Source organism: Cricetulus griseus, chromosome 2 (genome assembly GCF_003668045.3).
Source record: "Cricetulus griseus strain 17A/GY chromosome 2, alternate assembly CriGri-PICRH-1.0, whole genome shotgun sequence".
Taxonomy (NCBI): domain Eukaryota; kingdom Metazoa; phylum Chordata; class Mammalia; order Rodentia; family Cricetidae; genus Cricetulus; species Cricetulus griseus.
Window position 1 is genome coordinate 66,657,560 of NC_048595.1, and position 20,959 is coordinate 66,678,518.

The window sequence follows — 20,959 nt, forward strand, 5'->3', positions numbered from 1 at the left end:
TATGAACTGATGTAGAATACATATCCATTTTAATTGAGCAATTCAAGGATCTTTAAGTGGTGTTTAACTATCCCAAGGTCATTTCCCATAAGGGTCTCTAATGGGGAGTAAATAGTACAATAATTACAAAAAGGGAAAAAAATTGGAGGTCTTTAAAAGACAAAATTATGTTTGCCTATTCCAGACCTCCATATTCTATCTGTATTAGTTACTTTTCTATTGCTTTGATAAACACTATGGCCAAGGCAACTTATAGAACAGAATATTTATTGGAGTTTGCAGTTCCAGAGAATTAGAGTCACAGCTAAGAGCTCACATCTTGAACCACAAGCAGGAGGCAGAGAGCACACTGGCAATGACAAAAGTCTTTTGAAATCTCAAAGCCCACTCACACTGATGTACCTCTTCCAACAAGACCATGTCTCCAAACCTTCCCCAAAAGTTCTAATATTGGAACATATAATCATATGGCAGCCATTCTCATTCAAACCAGCAGACCATCTAAAACCTGATTTCTGTTTTTCAAATATAATTTTTGTATTTTCTTAATGTGTGAACTCTCACAATGTGTTTTATAGTAAGCCATTTGAGTCACCCAGTGTATACATCTTTGAGACTTCACCTGTAATTGATCATGTGATAGGCATATCCTTTATCTTAATAGTTCCATTTAGACTAAGTACTTCCTGTCTGGATTAGGAGTTGGAGACAAGATTACAAGAGTCACACAAACAAATCAAGTGGTTATCAAATGGAGAAATGCAAATGGATGCAATACCCAGTGTTTTTTCTCCATGTCTCCAAAATTTCTATACAATACGGGTATGGTATCTATGTAGATCAATGGTTCATATATAAAAGGATACAAAAGAACATAACTGGGTCAAAGTTCATAAGAGTTGGGTGAGTAAACAAGGGTCACAGAATCCAAAACACAAGCATCTCACTTTGCTCCTTGTTTCTGTTGACTCAAGGTAAGAAAACAGACTTAGGTGTCAGAGACCTAATTCTTACTACATTCTTTCTTGTTCTCCTTTGAAAGCAAACTAATCAGATTGTGAAAGGTAGTTTTTTTCTATGACTCTATTAATAAAGGAACCTGTGTAATATGAGAAATAATGCTTTGGTTTACTTCCCAGTCTTTATTGTAGATACAGCAGGAGGCTAATGCAATGGTTAGCATATGCGGCTGTTGAGCTCTGTGCAGAGTACAGTCAGATGTGAAGCAACAAGCATTATGGAACAGGAGGAGGTACTGGGAATCAATGGGAAAAGAAGAGGTTCTTCTGTTGAGGAGACCCAGTACATTGAGTGGGACTTGATTACCATACTCCCTAAGCATGTAAACTCCCAAAAGTACCTTTTCTTTTACATGGGTTATAGTTTTTAATGTGTGAGGATCTAGCTGAAGTATACACTACAAGCTTTTGCTGCTATTGTTAGCATTATGTATACTAACAAATGGGAGTAAGTGGGAATGGCTCTCATTTATCTGTGTTCCACTAAGTTCCTAAGTCTTCACCTTAAGTTCTTTCCCATTTGACCACAACAAAATCCTCTGCTTCTATTAACCTTAATGTTGATACTGCATACATCTTGAACTTTTCATAATTTTCCCAAACAGTAGGTTTGGTGTCTTTATAATATGGCTCCCTTGCCTGTAGAATTGCCTTTTGTTACCTGATGCATACATATTGTTCCATGAAAATTCAATTTAGGTGTGAAGTCTTTAGCAAGCTTCTAACATACTTCTAACTCCTAGTTGCTCTAACCTTGTGTCACTATGACCACTATCACTGACTCATTTGTCTCTTTTATGTTGTCAGGTCACTGTGAGCATAGGTCCACCCTCAAGGTGCCCAACAGCAGTTCATCAATAAACCTGAAGCATAAAAGAGGGAAAATTAACATCATTGGTTAAATATTTTCAAGATGTTTATAATAGAAAACATGCTGGTTTGAGTTCCCAGTGACACGTTTACCAGTAGAAAAGTTCAGCCTTGCAACTGATTACTCTAAGTTAACTACCAGGTGATGTTTATAGAACTCTAATAGAATCGCCCTTTACTAATATAAAAATAAATTTATTCTAAAGTACTTTTGAGTGATTTCTGTGATCAAAGGAACATGCTACATAGGTAAAGAAGATTAGACACACAAATCTGTAGCAGGTTTTCTGGTTGGATTACTTTTGGATCAGCAGCTCACAAGCATAAGCTTTTCCCCAGCTAACTACTATGCCTCAATTAACCCATATTTTTTAAATTTACATTCTGTCATATGGCTTAGTTACCTCTTCTTATTATGGCACATCCAACTTGCCCCAAGTCTGCTGGTGAAATCACATGCCTAAATTTCCTCCTCCCAGTTTCTCTCTTTCTCTCTCTCTCTCTCTCTATCTCTCTCTCTCTCTCTCTCTCTCTCTCTCTCTCTCTCTTTCTCTCTCTGTCTCTCTCTCTCTGTCTGTCTCTGCCCAGAAGTCCTGCCTATTCTCTCCTGTCTAGCTATTGGCCATTTAGCTCTTTATTAAATCAACCAGAAGTTGCCTTGGGCAAAGACAGATCTTTACAGTGTAAACAAATATTCTGTAACATTTCCCCCTTTTGTCTAATTAAAAAGGAAATATTCTAGCTCTAGCATAGTAAAACTATATAAAATAAGAACAATTATCAGGTAAGAAATACATTCACAATGTCCAGTCCATGAACATTTGACAAATTTGGAAAAAGTACTGTTTTATCTATCTTATCTTACTGGCTCCAAAATTTTACACCTAAACCACTTTCTATCATAACTTGTATTACCATCCTAAAAGAAATCTATTTACACCTTAAAACATCTTCTTAGACAAACAACTTAGGCTTTTACACTTTACCTTATACACTTTACACCACTTTTGTGAGTTTCTTTCTGAATTTATTAACAAGGAAAACTGTAAATATAGCTATCTAGTCTTCAACTCCATCAAAGACCTGGAAAGGGTATAATATTACCTGAATAAACAGAAAATGCAGAGCAAGCAACTTCCAAAACTATAGAAATAACAGAAACAGCTGGCTGCCTGAACAGTCATGCAAGCTTCCTCTGCAATGTTAGGGCAGCCATCTTTGACCTACAGGCTTAGAATATGTGACAGACTCTTCTGTGAAGTAGAAATTTTGAATGACTGTCATGCCTTGTCTTGGAAAAGTTTGTCAGCTATCTTCTTTTGTGTCCTGCTTATCCAGTTTGGACATCATACTGTCAGGAGTCAAGGCAAGGGCAGTTTCTTCACAGTGGCTAACTTTGCCGAAATAAAAGCAAACTTTATATGGAGTTTCTTCAATGCCCATCATACTTTTTTGAAGTAGATTGGTACTGCCAGGAGCAGATGTGTGTCACATATTGAAAAGCCTTACATTATTAAAACATCTTAAATGCCATATTCTGTAGGTCTCTGAAGTGTTTGAAGCCCACCTATCTATCTAAAATATATCTCTGTTTAATCTTCAAAACATACCTGTTGTTATAAATGGCTAACTACTAACCTGCATTTCTTTTTTTAAGTTTTTATTTTTTATATATTTGAATTACAAACAAGATTGAATTACATGAAGATCCCAGTTCCCTTCTCCCTCCCTTCCTCCTTTATCACCCCCCAATTAAAATCCTACCTATCATGTGTCCTTTCTTCTAATCTACACCTGACTCAAAATTTCTGCTTCCTCATGACCTCTGCATCCTTCCTTTTCTTCCCTTTTCACTCTCGTAGTTCCTCCCCTCTCTTCCCATGTTCTCAAATTGCTCAGGGGATGGTGACCCTTTCCCCATCTCCAGGGAACAAAGTTTGTCTCTTTTAGGGTCTTCCTTGTTTACTAGTTTCTCTGGAAGTGTGGATTGAAGGATGGTAATCCCTTACTATACGCCTAAAATACACACACTCCTAGGCATATACCCAAAAGAAGCACATTCATACTAACCTGCATTTCTTAATTATTGTAAATATTTGTTTTCAAAGACTAGAACTTCACATTATATATAGTTAAATGAACTACATAAGTATAATATCTTAAATAAGAGTAAAAACATATATAGAGTATAACAAAAATAACCTTAAATTTTTACCAATATACAAAAATCCATACCAATGTAAAATATTAAAGACTAGTAGTTGTTTTTTAGTTTAAAAGTAGATTCAACAATTTACCCTTTTATCCTATCATTTTTATATTCCCCTGTTTCTTTTCAGAATGAGATCCCTGAATCTAATCTCCTTTGCTCAGCTTTCTCTACGAGCATGACCAATAATAACTTGTAACCAACCCCAATAAATGATGGAAAACAATCATAATCCATTGAATGACCAAGAAAACATCTACCCCACCTCTTGGGAACATGGGCAACATGTTTTTTAGACTTCTTCCTACTGTCTGGGAATGACAGGATCTCTAGGACTCTGAGAAAAATTTAAAATATATAGGTTAGCTTAATTTAGCAGCTTCCATAATCCAGCATCCCTCAACACCAATTGTTTTTTGCACATTAGCATTTAAAAATTCAAAGTCAACAAAGCACCATACAGGATTCACACACCCTGTATATGTCCCATCTTTACATTTTATGCTTCTTATTTCTTAGTACAGCACATCTGACTTGCTCTGATTGGTGAAATTACACACCGAGATTTTCTCTTCCAGGTTTCTCTCTCTCTGCCCAGAAATCCTGCCTATTCTGCCCTGCCTAGTTATTGTCCATTTATCTCCTTATTAAACCAATCAGAAGGCACTTTAGGCAGAGACACATCTTTACAATGTAAAAAAATATTCCACAACACAGATTCAGTAGAATAAGAGCATTCAGTCAATAGTCATGAAATGAATATCTGTACAACTGGTAAATCACTTACCTAGTTATCTTATGTTATAGATGCATGATCAAAATCTCTTAAAGAAGGAAAGGCTTGTTGTGGCTCACAATTCATGGGAACATTTCATCATGGCAAGGAGGTAGTGGTGGCGGGAGCTTGAGACGGCTATTCACATTGTATCTGCAGTCAGGAAGCATAGAGGGATGAATACTGATGCTTGTCTTGCATTCTCCTTTTCTTAAACCCAAACTCCAGTCCAGGAAATGGCACTTCCCACATTTAAGATGGTTCTCCTGTCTTAGTTAATAATCCAGAGGCCAACCTACTATATCTAACCCCTGAGAGGTGTGCCCAGAGACTTGTCTCCTAGGTGATTCTAGAGTCTTTGACCTGATAATCAGTATTAACCATCTCATGCTAAGCACTGAATTTGGTCTCTTAGGCCCAGTTTCCCAATGCTTTGTGATTAAGTGCAACACAATGGTGAACAGTGGGTCTCTAGGATTTCTTTGTCTGTGTGAAGAATGTTCTTCTGGTTGAACAGCAACTCATTTCTCACCCCAGATCTTACCCTCTCCATTTTCCCCTCTGCTTTAGTTGCTTTCACTACTTTAAGCTCTGTCACAGAACTGGAATGATTCAGTATTTATCCTTTCATGACTTTTCCTATTTCACTTAGCTTGTAATGTCACCAAGGTTGCTCCATGTTATGGCATACAGCAGGATTTCCTTTAAAGGCTCTATACAATGGCATTGGTGCAGATACATTCACTACATCGATTTCCTGTAATAGGCACTTGACCAAGCATGCATGTGTTACACAGACATAAACACAGGCAAAAAACCCATACATGGCATATCAATAAATAATTGCTTTTCATTGTAAGAGTGAACAAAATAACTGAATGGCTATTTTTTAAAGATCAAGATACTGTTTATGCTGTCTACAAAAACTGCTGTATTACCACATATAGATACATAGGCTGAAGGTGAATAGATAGAAACAAGAAATTCCATTCAAACTGTAATGAAAAGGAAGCAGAAGTGAACATGACTCTATAAGACAAAAGAGAATTTTAAATAAAAAAAAATTGTCATAAGAGAGAATGAAGGATATGATACCTTAGAATGTTAGAATGATAAATATATAACTTCACCAGGAGATGAAACACACACACACACACACACACACACACACACACACACACACACACACACACACACACACACATATATATATATATATATATATATATATATATATATATATACATATATCCACCCTACATCAAAGCACTAAAGCACTAATTGTATGAAATACAGGTCTGGCACAAATGAATGGAAAAAATATGCTGTTAACTGTTGACACATCTGGGTGGCACACCCAGACAGAATCAAGAAGAAACAAAGAAATTGAATAGCAGTATAGAGCACATGGAGCTGAGGAACTTACAACTCCCCATTAACAGCAGCACAGTGTACAGTCTTCATAAGCACACACAATGCTCTCCAGTAAGGGAAAGTTCAGTCACAGTAGGCCAAACAAGGAGGCAAAGGGGGAAGGAAAAGTATACTGGGAAAAATGAAAATGGATCATGACTTGGTGCCTCAGAAGGTCAGAGGAGGGTAATGAACCTCTTAGAACTGCAGTTTCAGGTAGTTGTAAGGCACTAGGTAGGTGCTGGGAATTAAACCCCATCCTCTCTGGAAGAGTAGCCAGTGCCTCTGAGCCATAGCTCTGGCTCCTTGTTTTTCCTTGCCTCTTGCTTGACTTACAGTTCTGCACCTCTCTCTCCTTTGTATCCTTTGTTTTTGTTGCTGTTGTTTTCTGATTTCTTTTTGTACATTCTGTATTCTATTTATCACTACCAGTGTGACTGAATAAAACAGTTTGTAGTTATAATGATATGCTTAACTAACTTCAGTCACATATAAACACTCATGCACTTGTGTTCATGCTCATGCACAAACTTCGTATGTTTGATTTATCAAAGTACATCTTCTATATTGTTATTACTGTTTATAAATAAATTACTTTAAAGCTTTTGTTATTTAACTTCTGTTTGAGAATTTTAAAAGGTTTTAAACCATAAGTATAGTATATTAGTATTCTTTGTTTATCTATATAATTTTACAAATGAGCTTTATGCATTCATATAATACTATGCTCTTTGTAGTTACAAGCTCTTTCCTGTAATTATGCAGCACATACCCTTATCCTTCAGAATTAATTCATATATGTGTCTGAAATGAATCAAATTTTTTCAACTCTGTCCCAAAATCATTGAAAAAAGCATTTTTATAAACAAAAGGCATACTCATATTAAAGGTGAAGGTCTCTTGACTTTTTGATTTGCAGTAGAGGGTGTGTGTTGACTGCTGGTGGGGATAATGGACATTTTTATTTTTAGTATTGAGTGAATTACTGAGACACATCAGTATCAGCATTTCCCTGAGTGATCAGATCAGTGACCATTTGAAATAAGTCACATTGAAAAGAATATTGATTTTGGACAAAGGGCTTAGAGTATGTTTGAACTATATGGCTGACTACCACAAAATAGTCAATTCTATTTGTTTTGTTCTCCAAGAAACCCTGTGTAAGCTTGTTGTTTCACAAAGCCCACTTATTGCCCAAAAGAATCACTGTTAAGGTGGTTTTATCTCCTCCTCTAGCCCTTTTTAAATTTAAAATGTTACTCTGCCTGCTCCTTGCTCTGATCCATTGAAGTAGCTAAGTCTTCTAGCAACCTATTTTAGAAGTGAAGAAATATTACTTCATAGTGACTCAGTACAAAGTAGTAGAGATATATTTTAATTCTTTTACTCCCGTACTATTTCCTTTTTATTAATTTTTTAATTTTTTATTTTAATTAGAAAGAAGATTACTTTTCATGTCAATCCTAGGTCCTTCTCACTCCCCTCCTGCCCTGTCCCCCCAACTAACATACCCTTTCTGCTCCCCAGGGAGGGTGAAGCCTTCCATAGGGAGTCTTCAGAGTCTGTGGTATCCTTCAGGATAGGGCCTAGGCCCACCCCCTTGTGTCTAGGCTCAGGGAGTATCCCTCCGTATGAGATGGGCTCCCAAAGTCCATTCCTATGCTAGGGATAAGTACTGATCTACTACAAGGGGCCCCATAGATTTCCAAGGTCACCTCACTGACACCTACATTCAGGGAATCAACTCATACAGCCACTTTGGAAATCAGTATGGCTATTCCTCAGGAAAATTGGAATCAGTCTACCACAAGATCCAGCAATTCCACTCCTAGGCATATACCCAAAAGAAGCACATTCATACAACAAAGACATCTGTTCAACTATATTCATAGCAGCATTATTTGTAATAGCCGGAACCTGGAAGCAACCTAGATGCCCCTCAACTGAAGAATGAATAGAGAAAATGTGGTACATTTACACAATGGAGTACTACTCAGCAGAATAAAACAATGGAATATTGAAATTTGAAGGCAAATGGATGGAACTAGAAGAAACCATTCTGAGCAAGGTAACCCAGTCACAAAAAGACAAACATGATATGTACTCACTCATATACGGATTTTATACATAGAGTAAAGGATTACCAGCCTACAATCCACACTGCCAGAGAAGCTAGTAAACAGGGAGGAACCTAATAGAGACATACATGGTCCCCTGGAGAAGAGGAAAGGGACAAGATCATCTGACAAATTGGGAGCATGGGGGGAGGGGAGAGGGAACTAGGAGAATGAGAAGGAGAGAAGAGGAGTGGTGAGGAGGACATGATGGGGCCGGGAGGTTGGGTTGGGGGAAAAACAAAAGAGAACAAGATAAAAGATACTATAATAGAGGGATACATTATAGGTTTAAAGAGAAATCAGGCCTAGGGAAATGTCTGGAGATCTACACTACAATCTAAGCAACAGAGGAAAGGCTACCTTAAATGCCCTCCCCTGATAATGAGATTGATGTCTAACTTATATGCCATCCTATAGACTTCATCCAGCAGCTGGTGGATGAAGTTACAGAGGAGTACTGATTAGCAAAGGGGTCCATACCAGGCTGGTGAAACCCACAGAAGCAGCTGACCTGAAGAAGGGATAGCTCTTGGTTCCCAGACTGATAGCTGGGAAACCAGCATGGGACTGCTCCCATACTATTTCAAACCTAGTATTCTTCACTCCAGTCTAAGAGCTGTCTGCCCTGCTCTTCCCTACACCAATCTGAGTGAAGAGCTGCCAGGCCAGACCTTCCCTCCCTGTTCATATGCTTAGCTACTACATTGTGCCATCCAGCACAAATCCCACAGATTTCACTCCTTATCCAAAGATGCCTGCAGCTTGTGCTAATGGTATCTGAGATTTGTATAGGGATATTCCGATGTTTTCCTTGTTCCGTTTCTGTTTTTTTTTTTCTTCAAAAGCTGTCCTAGGAGCAAGTTAGAGCAATTCCACCATCAGAAGAAACACTGTTATTATTCCTCCCCGAACACCACTTTTATTTCTCCAGATGGGAGAGAACAAATGACAACACCTGAAGTAAATTAAAATCACTCTGAGATATTTATATCTATATCTCTGGCATGCAGCAAGAAAACACTCTAAGGTTCTAAGAACTCACCCATAACCACATCTTTGAAAATTCAAAATAAAATACACATGATGGTTCACTTGTATAATTTTTAATTGAAATGAATTGATTTCCTTTAACTTCATTTCTGTTACTGTTTTATTTTCTTATTTCTTATGGATTTCTGAGTATAGATTTATGTTAGTTAACATGAAAAATTGAGTTAAGTCTCTTTGCAAACTGCAATTGATAGTCCAATAAATTCCTAGTAGTATATTAAATTACAGCAGTATATGCTGAGTGATATTGGCATACACCTTTAATCTCAGCACTTGTGAGGCAGATGCAGGTGGACTTCTGAGTTCAAGGCCAGCCTGGTCTACAGAGCAAGTTCCAGGACAGCTAGGTCTATACAGAGAAACCATGTCTCAAAAAGAAAAAAAGCAAATAAAAATTATAGTAATATCTTGCAGCTATAATCACTCATCAAATATGGCTTATAATGTTCCATGTTCTTAATATATAGTTTTAATCAAAATTAAATGTTATGTTATTATGTAGCCATGAAAATACAAGACATCTTGTTAGTATTTTATATATAAATGTTGACATATTTTTATTTTAATTATACATCAGAATTATATTTATAGAATATAGTATGATTTTTTCAGGTTTTCTGTGCAATGTAGGATGATTCAATTAGGATAGTTGGTATATCTATAACCTTAGATGCTTATTTATGTAAGAAACATTCAATGCTCTCTATTACTATCTTACAGTACATAATCAGTTGTTGCCCACCATACTTCTCCTACTTTACTAAAGAAATTTAGAAGTCAGTCCTCCTATTCAATAGCAGTCCTCTACACATGAGTCATCCTTTGTAAGTAAAAAAATGAAGTGTGGACAGTTCACACAGTCCAGCCCTTCACAGATTGTTCCCTATTTACTGTGATGGTTTGAATATGAAATGGTCTCATATGCTCGTGTTTGGAGTGCTTGTTTTCCAGCAGGTGGCATCACTGGGGCGGTTGTAGAACCTTACCTAGGAGCTGAGGCCTACCTACCATAAGTAGATCAGTGGTGGCAGGCCTTTGTCTACTGTAGCCATGATCTACATCCCTGTACAGTGTGATATGAGAAGACTCTGTCTCAAGATCCCACTTGTCCAGGCTTTTTTTCTATTCTTTGGTGAACTGGGACCCTCTGAAACCATAAGCCCTAATAAACATTTATTTCCATTCTTCTGTTGGGTATTCATCCAAGTAATATACAAGTATCTAAGACACTTCCATAATAGTTTTCTGAGGTGTGCAGACTACATTCCATTGGTTGGTATTTAGTCACATTGCTCTCTATAACTGAAGAAATAAGGAAATGTAGTCATCTGTGTGCCATGAGTGAAAAGAAACAAGATAGAACAAATTCTTAGGCTTAGAGGGAACCTGCACTCCACACAGTGCTCAAGCCTGAAGGCTAAGGAGCCTGAGAGAACTTGGAGTGAAATACCCAGCTGAAGGAAGCAGTCAGGAAGGAGCAGGCTTGCTGCAAAGGTCACTGTGGAGAATAGGAACAGAGAGACCCTTTCTTATTAGTTCTTTGACATATGCTAGAGACAGAAACCTACACACCTTATTGTGGACTTCTGCCTGCTTTTGCCAGGCTCAGGATTCTTCCCCTCACTAGCATCAGGTTTAGACAACTCTTTTCTGATTGGTCCTATTTCTTCACCTTATTTGCTTACCAACATCCTTGGTTTCCTCCCTCCCTCCCTCCCTCCCTCCCTCCCTCCCTCCCTCCCTCCCTCCCTCCCTCCTTCCTTCCTTCTGACAGGGTTTCTCTGTGTGGTTTTGGCTGTCCTAGAACTCGCTCTGTAGACCAGGCTGATCTCAGACTCCAAGAGGTCCGCCTGCTTCTGCCTGCTGAGTGATGGGATTTAAGGTGTGCACCATCATTGCCTGGCAGCTTAGTTTGCTTTCTATTATACTAAAACAATTAACTATAAGTAGTTTGGAGAAGAATGGTTTTATTTGGCTTAAGTACCCTGTCTGCAATTAAATCAAATCATGAAGGAATGTCAGGTCAGGAACCTGGAGGCAGGAACTGAAGCATAGGCCAAGGAGGGTGGTTTCTCACTGGCTTGTACCTCGAGTTCTTATACACTACAGGACCACCTGCTAAGGGAGGCACTGCCCATAACTTGGCTGGGCCTTCCCACATCGATCATTAATCAAGAAAATGCACCACAGGTTGTCTACAGGCACGCCCACATTCAGCAAGTCAGGGCCCAGCTGGCACTCCGGCACATCTATAAATTTAGATGTTCAAGGGCTTCCGAGCTATTGCAGGAGTCAATGGAAAAATAAAAGAAAGAAGACTTCAGAGCCCTGCTCCTGACCCTGGCTGGGAGCAAGGCCCCAGGGATTCCTCCTGGCTTCAGAGAAACCTGAGGACTTCAGAGACCAGCTCCCACCCAGAAGTCAGGGAGAGGCCAGATTTGGCCTTTAAGGAAGCTTGTCTGAACCACCCCTAGGTTTGACCAGTGGCTTCAGGCAGGAAGACTCACTTCTGTCTCAGTCTCCAAGACTCTACTCTCAGTATGACTGCAAAGGGGATGCCTACCCTGTGACAGATTCCATCCTCCGAGACCCCTGTCTCCAGGCTCTGAGTCTTGCTACGCCTGACCTGGAGACTTGACCTGTAAAGAGCTGCCTTAGCTGACACCTTGAAGGGCCATAACACTTCCTGAAGCTGTGAGGTTTCAGAGCAAATATTACAGCTCCGGCTGAACATCACCCTGGTACCGACAGTTCAAACCTACTTCATTTAACTCTAAGATGTTTATACTATTTAAAGGTTGTCAATCCTCAATTGCCAAAGTTCTTCCTTCCTATTTGTACTCTTTGTTGTCTGCCTGCTCCATGCTAGGAGGAGGTTGGGGCAAAAAACTGTGGACATAGAAGAGAGTTTCTTTTGCCTATAATTGCATTCTTTCTGCCATATTGTACTACACAGTTAAAAAAATTACAATACCTGAGAGCATAGAAAAAGATAAATATCCTCCTGTTCCTTTTACATCATCATGCAAACCTAAAGAACTAAGTACTGAGACCAAAATAAAATGAAAGGGTGGATGAGGAAAAGTCAAGTTAATAACACCAGTAAATAAATGCACAGGCTATTTGTAACATCAACAAATTATATCATTCCAAAGACTACAAGATTTGTTTAGATGTGGGAAGTGGATTTGAGTATACTGGATATAAAAATAAAATATCATATAGTGAATGAAATCTTCTGAGAAGAAGTTGCATCTGGCTGTGAATGAAAACTTCTGAAAGGAATCTGTGTCTGTAGAGACTGAGTGGCTGGTTAGAAATCAGGTACTGTGGTAATGTGGAGAGGCTGGAATGTTACACTTCCAGAGGCAAATTACCTTATCATGTGCTAAGTGCCGGCACTCCAGAACAGCTATTTATTACGTTATCTTGTGCTAAGTGCTGGTCCTCCAGAACAGCCATTCCTTGCCCCAGTCTGTGTCAGAACTAACATTTTATGATAATGGATAAAAGCATTTTAGAATCTATTAACTTAGCAGGCAACTAGCTTCTACCAAATCAAAAGGCTAAGAGTGTCTTCAAATGTCATCTTGGGCCTATAGAAAAGCTTCCTCCATCTCAGTGAACTTTCTTCACTGATGAACCCAGCAATGTATTTTAAATTTTCCTTGATTTATGGCTTTCTCTTTTCTTTTCTCAGCACAAACATGGTGACTCACAACCATCTATATCTCTAGTTCAAGGGGATCTGAATGCCTCCTACTAAATTTTTGAGTCATTATATGTGCAGATATACAGGCAGAAAAATACTCGCACACAAAATATAAATTTAAAAATAGAAGAAACCATAAAAAATAGTTCAGCTTGGACATAGATACAAATATTAATATACAATGATCTTCCATTTCCAATATGGTACGAAGAGTTAAAAATGAGTGTTTTGTAGTATTTATTTAATTTCAAAGGTATGCTTACTTTATTTAATGTATATGAGTATTTTGCTTTGTCTGCATGTATGTATATGCACCACATGTCTGCCTAGTACATGAAGGAGGTGCTGGCTCTCTTGGAACTGGAATTACAGAGTGTCATGAGATGCCATGTGGGTCTTGTGCAAGAGCAGCAAGAGCTCTTAACTGCTAAACTATCTCTCCAATCGTAGAAATGAATACTTTAGAAGGAACTACTTATAGCAACAGGTAAACATAAAGGAACTTAAAATAAACCTGAAACTCTGTCTAATATCTATATGAAAATATTTAAATGATTCTATTAAAATATGTTTGTGACAATCTAAATAGACATAAATCATATCTATACATTAAAAGACTTAATACTGGGTGTAAATTTGTTTCAATTGATCATTAAGTTAATGCATATAAACATTAAATTCTCTCACTGGTGGAACTTAACAAAACAAATGGGGGTCAGAGTCAGCAAGATTTCCTTGAACAAGTCAAGCAAGCTTGACCTTCACAGGTGGATTGTAAATCCACAGGAGTGCTGGAGTGGGGTGTGTGAGTGTCAAATGGACAGAAAGTTAATTCAGCGGAAGCTGCATGCCGAATAAAAAAGAAAAGCCAAAAAAGGACAGAGGGCACATTGCCCCAAAGGCATTGAAAAACAATGGAGAAAATGTGAAGATTTCAATGAGTGAAGTGAGATTATAGCAGTTGTGAAACACATGTGGAGAGAGTGGAATTGAATTACTACCCACGTGGAAATTAGCTAATAGTTTAGAAGGTGGTACAAAAGAATATCTTATGACTTCAGAAATTCCAAAACAAAATGGAAAAAATATGTTATAAAGGAAGTATAAAAGACCTGCTTGGAAACACCCTGAAACTCGTTGAAAATATAGTCAAGAAACAAACCCCAGTGCGAGCTGACAGTGCAGCAACAAATCGTTGCCATCCACCAGCAGGAAGGATTTATCAGCAGAAATTACAGTGAAAGACACAGATGCAGAATACGAAAAAGGAAATGCAATTCCATTTAATGAAATTTCTGGCACACAAAGTTAAACAAGTATTGTTTAAAATGCATGCATGGGAGATAAACCAATAAAGAAAGCAAGGAGTTCTCAGACCACCCCTCACCCCTACAAGCCTATCCGGTTTCCTTTGTGTCAGGGACTACCGGGATATCCAGTGGCCATATCAGGTAGGCATTTTCCAGTTTCCTTCCTGTCCTTCAATACAATCGCTCCAGTCTTATCCCCAGCTCTGTAACAGACCATTTGCAAGAACCTGCCTTCTACCTACCTCCAGTCCCAATGGATGCCACTAAACTGTGTGGTGGATCCAACCATTTTTCTTCCTTCCATCCCTTTGTGTCAGCCACAGATAACCAGAAACATTATCTGACATTCTCCACTGGTCACACCAGGCTGAACTCAGGCGATTTCCATTCTCCTTCCTGTCCTGCATTACAATCTCTCTAGTCTCCAGGGAGGAATGAAGAGCGAAGGGGTCTGTACCAGGTTGGAGAAACCCACAGGAACAGTTGGCCTGAACAAGGGAGAGCACATCGACCCCAGATGCTGTGGGGGAGGCCAGTACAAGACTGATCCAGACCCCTGAACATGGATGTCAATAAGGAGGCCTCTGCACTCCAGGGAGCCTCTGGTGGTGGATTAATATTTTTCCCTGGTGCAAGAAGGGACTTTGAGAGCCCATCCCACTTGAAGGGATACACTCTGGCCCTGGACACATGGGGAAGGGCCCAGGACCAGCACACAAGATTTGGTGGACTTTGCAGAGCCCCCATTGAGGGCCCTACCCTGCCTGGGGAGTGGTGGGTGGATGGGGTGGGGGGTAGGCTGGGGATGGGGGAGGAGGGATAGGGGTGAGGGGAGGGAGAGGGAGGAGGGACTTACAAGCTTGTTCCCTAACTAGAACTAATAAATAAATAAATAAATAAATAAATAAATAAATAAATAAATAAATAACCAATCTCTCTAGTCTCATGCCCAGTCCTGGGAACTCCACCAAACATTGCGGTGGACCCACCTTTCCCCCTTCCTGTTTACTCTCTAACTACCCCCTTCTAGAGCATATCTGTTTTTATGCCAATGCACTGCTGTCTTTTTTACTATAGTTTGTAGCACACTTTGAAATTGGGAATGATCATCTCTCCAGCAGCTCTTTTATTACTCAGAATTGTTTTAGCTGTCCTGTTTTTTCTGTGTTATCTACAAGAAGCTGAAAACTGTCCTTTCAAGTTCTATGAGGACTTGCATTATATTTTCAATGGGGATGTGTTAAATTCGTAGATTGCTTTTTAGTAAGATAGCCATTTTTACTGTGTTAATCCTACAGATCCATTAACATAGGAGGTTTTTCTATTTTCTAATATATTCTTGAATTTCTTTCTTAAATGACTTAAAGATTGTTGTTTTGTTTTGTACCACTTTCACTTGCTTGGTTACAGCTATCCAGATTTTGTTTCGTTTTGAAACTATTACATAAGGTATCGTTTGCCCGATTTGTTTATCAATCTATTTGTCATTTATTTATGGAAGAATACTGATTTTTGTATGTTAATTTTGTATCCTGTTACTTGGTTGAAAGTGTTTATCAGCTGTATAAGTTTCCTGGTGGAATCCTTAGGGATTTTTATGTGTGTAATAATATCTGTAAAGAAAGATACTTTGACTTCTTCCTTTCCTATTTGCATCCCTTTGATCTTCAGTTGTCCTATAGCTGTATCTAAGACTTCAAGTACTATATTGAGTAGGTATTAAGAGAGAAGAAAATCTTGTCTTCTTCCAGATTTTAGTGGAAATTCTTTGAGTTTCTTTTCCTCTAGATTGATGTTGGCTATTGGCTTGTTGTATAATGCTGAGGTATGTCCCTTATATTCCCAGTCTCTCCAGAACTTTTATCATGATTTTGTCAAAGACCTTTTGTCAAAGGCCTTGTTTTTGTTGGGTTGGTACTCTACTCTTTTGGTTTCCTTGGCCTCTCTGAATCTTAGGAAAATGTGGGTGGTGGTTGTGGGTTTCCTGATAGGGAATTCTTCTGCAGGTTGGTGGATGGGAGAGAGTAATGAACCTGGGCTTGGAGAAAAGGCTTAGAGGGTCATCAGGAAAGACCTAGGGGCATCCGCTTCACACATAGAGGTTGGATCCACAGAAAATTGGAGGTGTGGTGGGAAGATATACTGCAAGTAGGTTGTAGTAAGCCAAAGAATTAGAGAGAGAGAGAGAGAGAGAGAGAGAGAGAGAGAGAGAGAGAGAGAGATGAGTGAGTGGGGCCAAGGGTCTGAATCAGGAGTTGCAGTCTCCAGTGAATGAAGCTGAGGTGGGAAGAGGAGCACCTGTAAGCAGGTTATGGCTGTGATGAAGGTGATAATGGAGAGATAGTAATGGAGAACAGTGTGATTCACATACCCGAGTCCTTGACAAATGTGACCACTGGGGATCCTGGGTAGAAAGTGTTTTTAGGTATTGGGGGCTGACACAAAGTAAGGGTCTTTGAGCAGTCTTTGAGGTCTCTGGTAGTGGGAGCCCATTCCACATAGAGGGATATTCTCTCAGCCTAGACACATGGGGGAGGGCCTAAGCCCTGCTCCAAATGATATTACAGACTTAGAAGATCCCACATGGAAGGCCTCACCCTCCCTGGGGAGCAGAAAGGTGTTGGGAGCCAAAGATCTCAGGACTTGGCATGAGATCCTAGGCCATGCTTGGCCGGCCACATAGTTAACCTTTCTTTACATAGCAGCTCCTTAGAATCTCAGCTCAAGAAAAGAAACAACTTGACCCTGTTCTCCACCCACAGGCTCAGTCACCTAGGTAACCCTTCCTGGGCCTCTTACTCATGAACTATTTACCCTGCCAAACATCCTCTTTGTGGCTTCCTAATATCCTGCCTATACTAACACCTGGTGTACAAACAACCCATTCTACCCATCCCCATATCCTGCTCTGCCAACTATATAAGCTAGCCTGAGAAAAAAATAAAGATTGACACTTGAACAGAATCCTGTCTGGTGGTCATTCTTTCTGTGTCTCTTGTCCCCATTCCCTATCCTTGACTCTCTTGCCCCAGGTTGATATCCTGCAGGTTGAGACAGAAAGGGAATGGGATAGGGGGTCTGTGAGGGGCAGGGAAGGAGGGGAGGGAGAGAGAACTGGGAATGACAGGTAAAACAAGATTGTTTCTAATTTAAATAAAAAAGAGAGGAGGAAATAAAAAGATACTTTCATCAATGAAATTGAAGATGCAGACGTAAATCCACACACCTATGGATCCCTGATTTTTTTTTAATAAAGATGCCAGAGTAGCCGGGCATTGGTGGCACATGCCTTTAATTCTAGCACTCGGGAGGCAGAGGCAGGTGGATCTCTGTGAGTTCGAGGCCAGCCTGGTCTCCAGAGCGAGTGCCAGGATAGGAGCCAAAGCTACACAGAAAAACCCTATATTGAAAAACAAAAAACAAAAACAAAAGCAAAAAACAAAAAACAAAAAACAAACACACACACACACACACACACACACACTGGAAAAAGGACAGCATCTTCAACAAATGGTGTTGGTCAAACTGAATGACTGCATGTGGAAGAATACAAATAGAGCCACACTTCATTGCCTTGTACAAAACTCAGGTCCAAATGGATGAAGGACATGAACATAAGACCAGATACCCTGAATCTGATGGAAGAGAAAAATGGGAAAATATCTTAAATTCATTGGCATAGGATGACTTTCTGTACAGAATACTAATAGAACAGCACTAAAAACAACAATTAATAAATGGGACCTTGTGAAACTCAAAAGTTTCTGTACGATCATTCAGATAAAGTGGCAAGCTACAGAATAGGAAACTTTTTTTACCAACTACACTAATGATAGAGGGCTATTTTCTAAAATACATAAATAACTAAAAAAGTTGAACCTCAAAAAATAACCCCATTAAAAATGGAGTACAGAAATAGAGTTCTCAAAAGTTAAAACACAAATGGATGAGAAGCACTTAAAGAAATGTTCAATATCCTAAGTTATCAGGGAAATGAAAATCAAACCTACTTTGATATTTCATCTTATTCCAGTCAGATTAGCCAAGATCAATAAAAATAAATGACAGCTCATGCTGACAAGGACATGGGATGAGGGAACACTCATCTGTTGCTGGTAGGAATACAAACTCAAACATCCACTATAGAAATCAGTATGTGGTCTCTCAGGAAGTTGGGAATAGATCTACCTCAAGATCCAGGTATACCATCTCTGGTTTATACCCAAAGGATGCTACATCCTATCACAAGGACAACTGCTCAACCATGTTCATTGCTGCTCTATTTATAATATCTAAGAATTGGAAACAGCCTAGATGCCAATGAAAATGTTGTACATTTACACAAAGAAATACTACTTAGTCATTATAAAAAATAAGACAAGACATAAAAATTGTATGTGAATAGATGGAGCTAGAAAATTATCATCTTGAGTAAAGCAACCCAGACCCAAAGAGACAAATATAATATATATTTCCTTATGTGTGATATTATTAACATATAGACCTTCCATAGGCAGGCCACAAACCATATAAATATAGAGGTTGGGTATAAAGTAAGGGATTGGGGGTGGAATCTCCCTAGGAAGGGGAAATAAAATAGGCAATTATGGATGATTATTGGGAAATCTGCAACCAGAAGAAGGGCTTAAGGGAGAGGGGCAACTAAAACTGATGGCCATCATCATATGGAAACCTAACACAGTAGAAGCTACTTAAAATATATACATACACAAAAGTCATCTAAATCCAAACAACAGGAAAGACAAAGGTACAGCTAGACATCTCTTACCACAAAGTGAAACCTCCAGTGCCAGGAATGGATTACATCTAATTGAGTTGCTGGCCAAAAGGGTCCTGTGGAAACGCCTAAACAACTCGAGCTATTGATTGCTCTCTACAAACTGATCATATAGCTCTATTGCTGAAGACAACATCTACACATATCTCATTGAATACAAAGAAATCTAGCTGATGCTTAACTAAAGCTGTCACCCCTACTGACTGGTGTTCATGGTACTGGAAGGTACCCTGCATACTTCCAGAGTATAAAGGTAATTACCAACCCAGCTATCAAGCCTGCAATTTACATTGGTGACCAGCCTGCAAGATGCACTAAAAGAGTAAAAGAGTCACACAAGCATCATTGGGTAACCAACAACTTTCTAAATGGATTTAAGGCCCAGTCCATGAGAACTAACCCATTTCTGGTACTACTTGGGTGGCCAAGAACCTGAGACTAGAGAGGCCATGGACCTAGGGGAACTCCAAATACTGTTGTTCTGTTAAAGGAACACAGCAATAAAATGACCCATAATGAATGCTGCTACACCCATAGATCAGTGATTTGCTGAGAAGCTTCCTCCTGTAGTATATGTGAAGTAAAAATACAAATCCACAACTGGACATAGTTCAGAGAGTGAGAAACCTCAGAGCATTCAGTCCTACATTGGATGTCTTCATCAGTCCCCTCCCCTCAGGGCTCAGGGAGCCATGCTGAATAGGAAGCAGAAGGGTTGTAAAAGCTGTGGGGAGGGAAGACTCCAAGGAAAGAGTGCCTTCCAGACACAGTGGGACTGACTGACAAGCATGAACTCAAAGACTGTGGCAGCATGCTCAGGGCCTGCACAGGTCCAAGCCAGATGGATTCCCAGTGCTGAGATGAAAATGATACAATGCCCCATCCCTAACTGAGAAGCTATCTCCAGTTGATAACTGTGGCAAATGAGTCCCACAGGAAATACAAATCACACTTAAGGACTGGTTCCATGCCCAGCAGTAGATGGCTAAAACAAAACAAATTCCATGGTAATTTTGAAGAAATTTTTTTGTCTCATATTTTGGGAAGGGGGCATTTTTTACCTTACTGGTCACTTGCTTATATATTATGGTTTCTAATTTTATGTTTTATGGTGTCTGTGTGTATATGTGTTCCTCATGTGTCTTTGTTTTTCTGTTTGTTTTGCTTTATTCTGTTTTGTTTGTTTAATTATTTCTCTGGTTGTTTTTTTTCTAAGAGAGAGAAAGAAGATGAGGAGTTGGCATGGTGGAGAGGTGGGGAGAATCCAGGAGGATATGAGGAAGGGAAAATGTAGTCAGAATATATTGTATGAAGAAAAATTATTTTCAATTGAAAAAACAAAAAACTAAACAGAAAAGACAACCATATGTGTCAGGCTATGGTTTCCTGTGCCTGGGAGGAAGGTGATTCACTTGGAAGTACCACTGTGGCTTTTACAATGCTTAACCAAGAAAATGGCTGTGCTTTCATCCTGTACAATATGTACTTTGGCAAATACTTTTATGTGAAGGTTAGATTTCATAAGCAAAAAGGAGATGTTGTAGTTATAATGTGTTTGATAAATTATGCCCGATACATTTTCTGTAATTTTAAAAAATTGTGTTTCATTCTGGCTTTATTTCCCTTAACATCCAGAAATCATCAAATATATAATGTGAAACTACACAGTCTATGAACTGTAAGTTA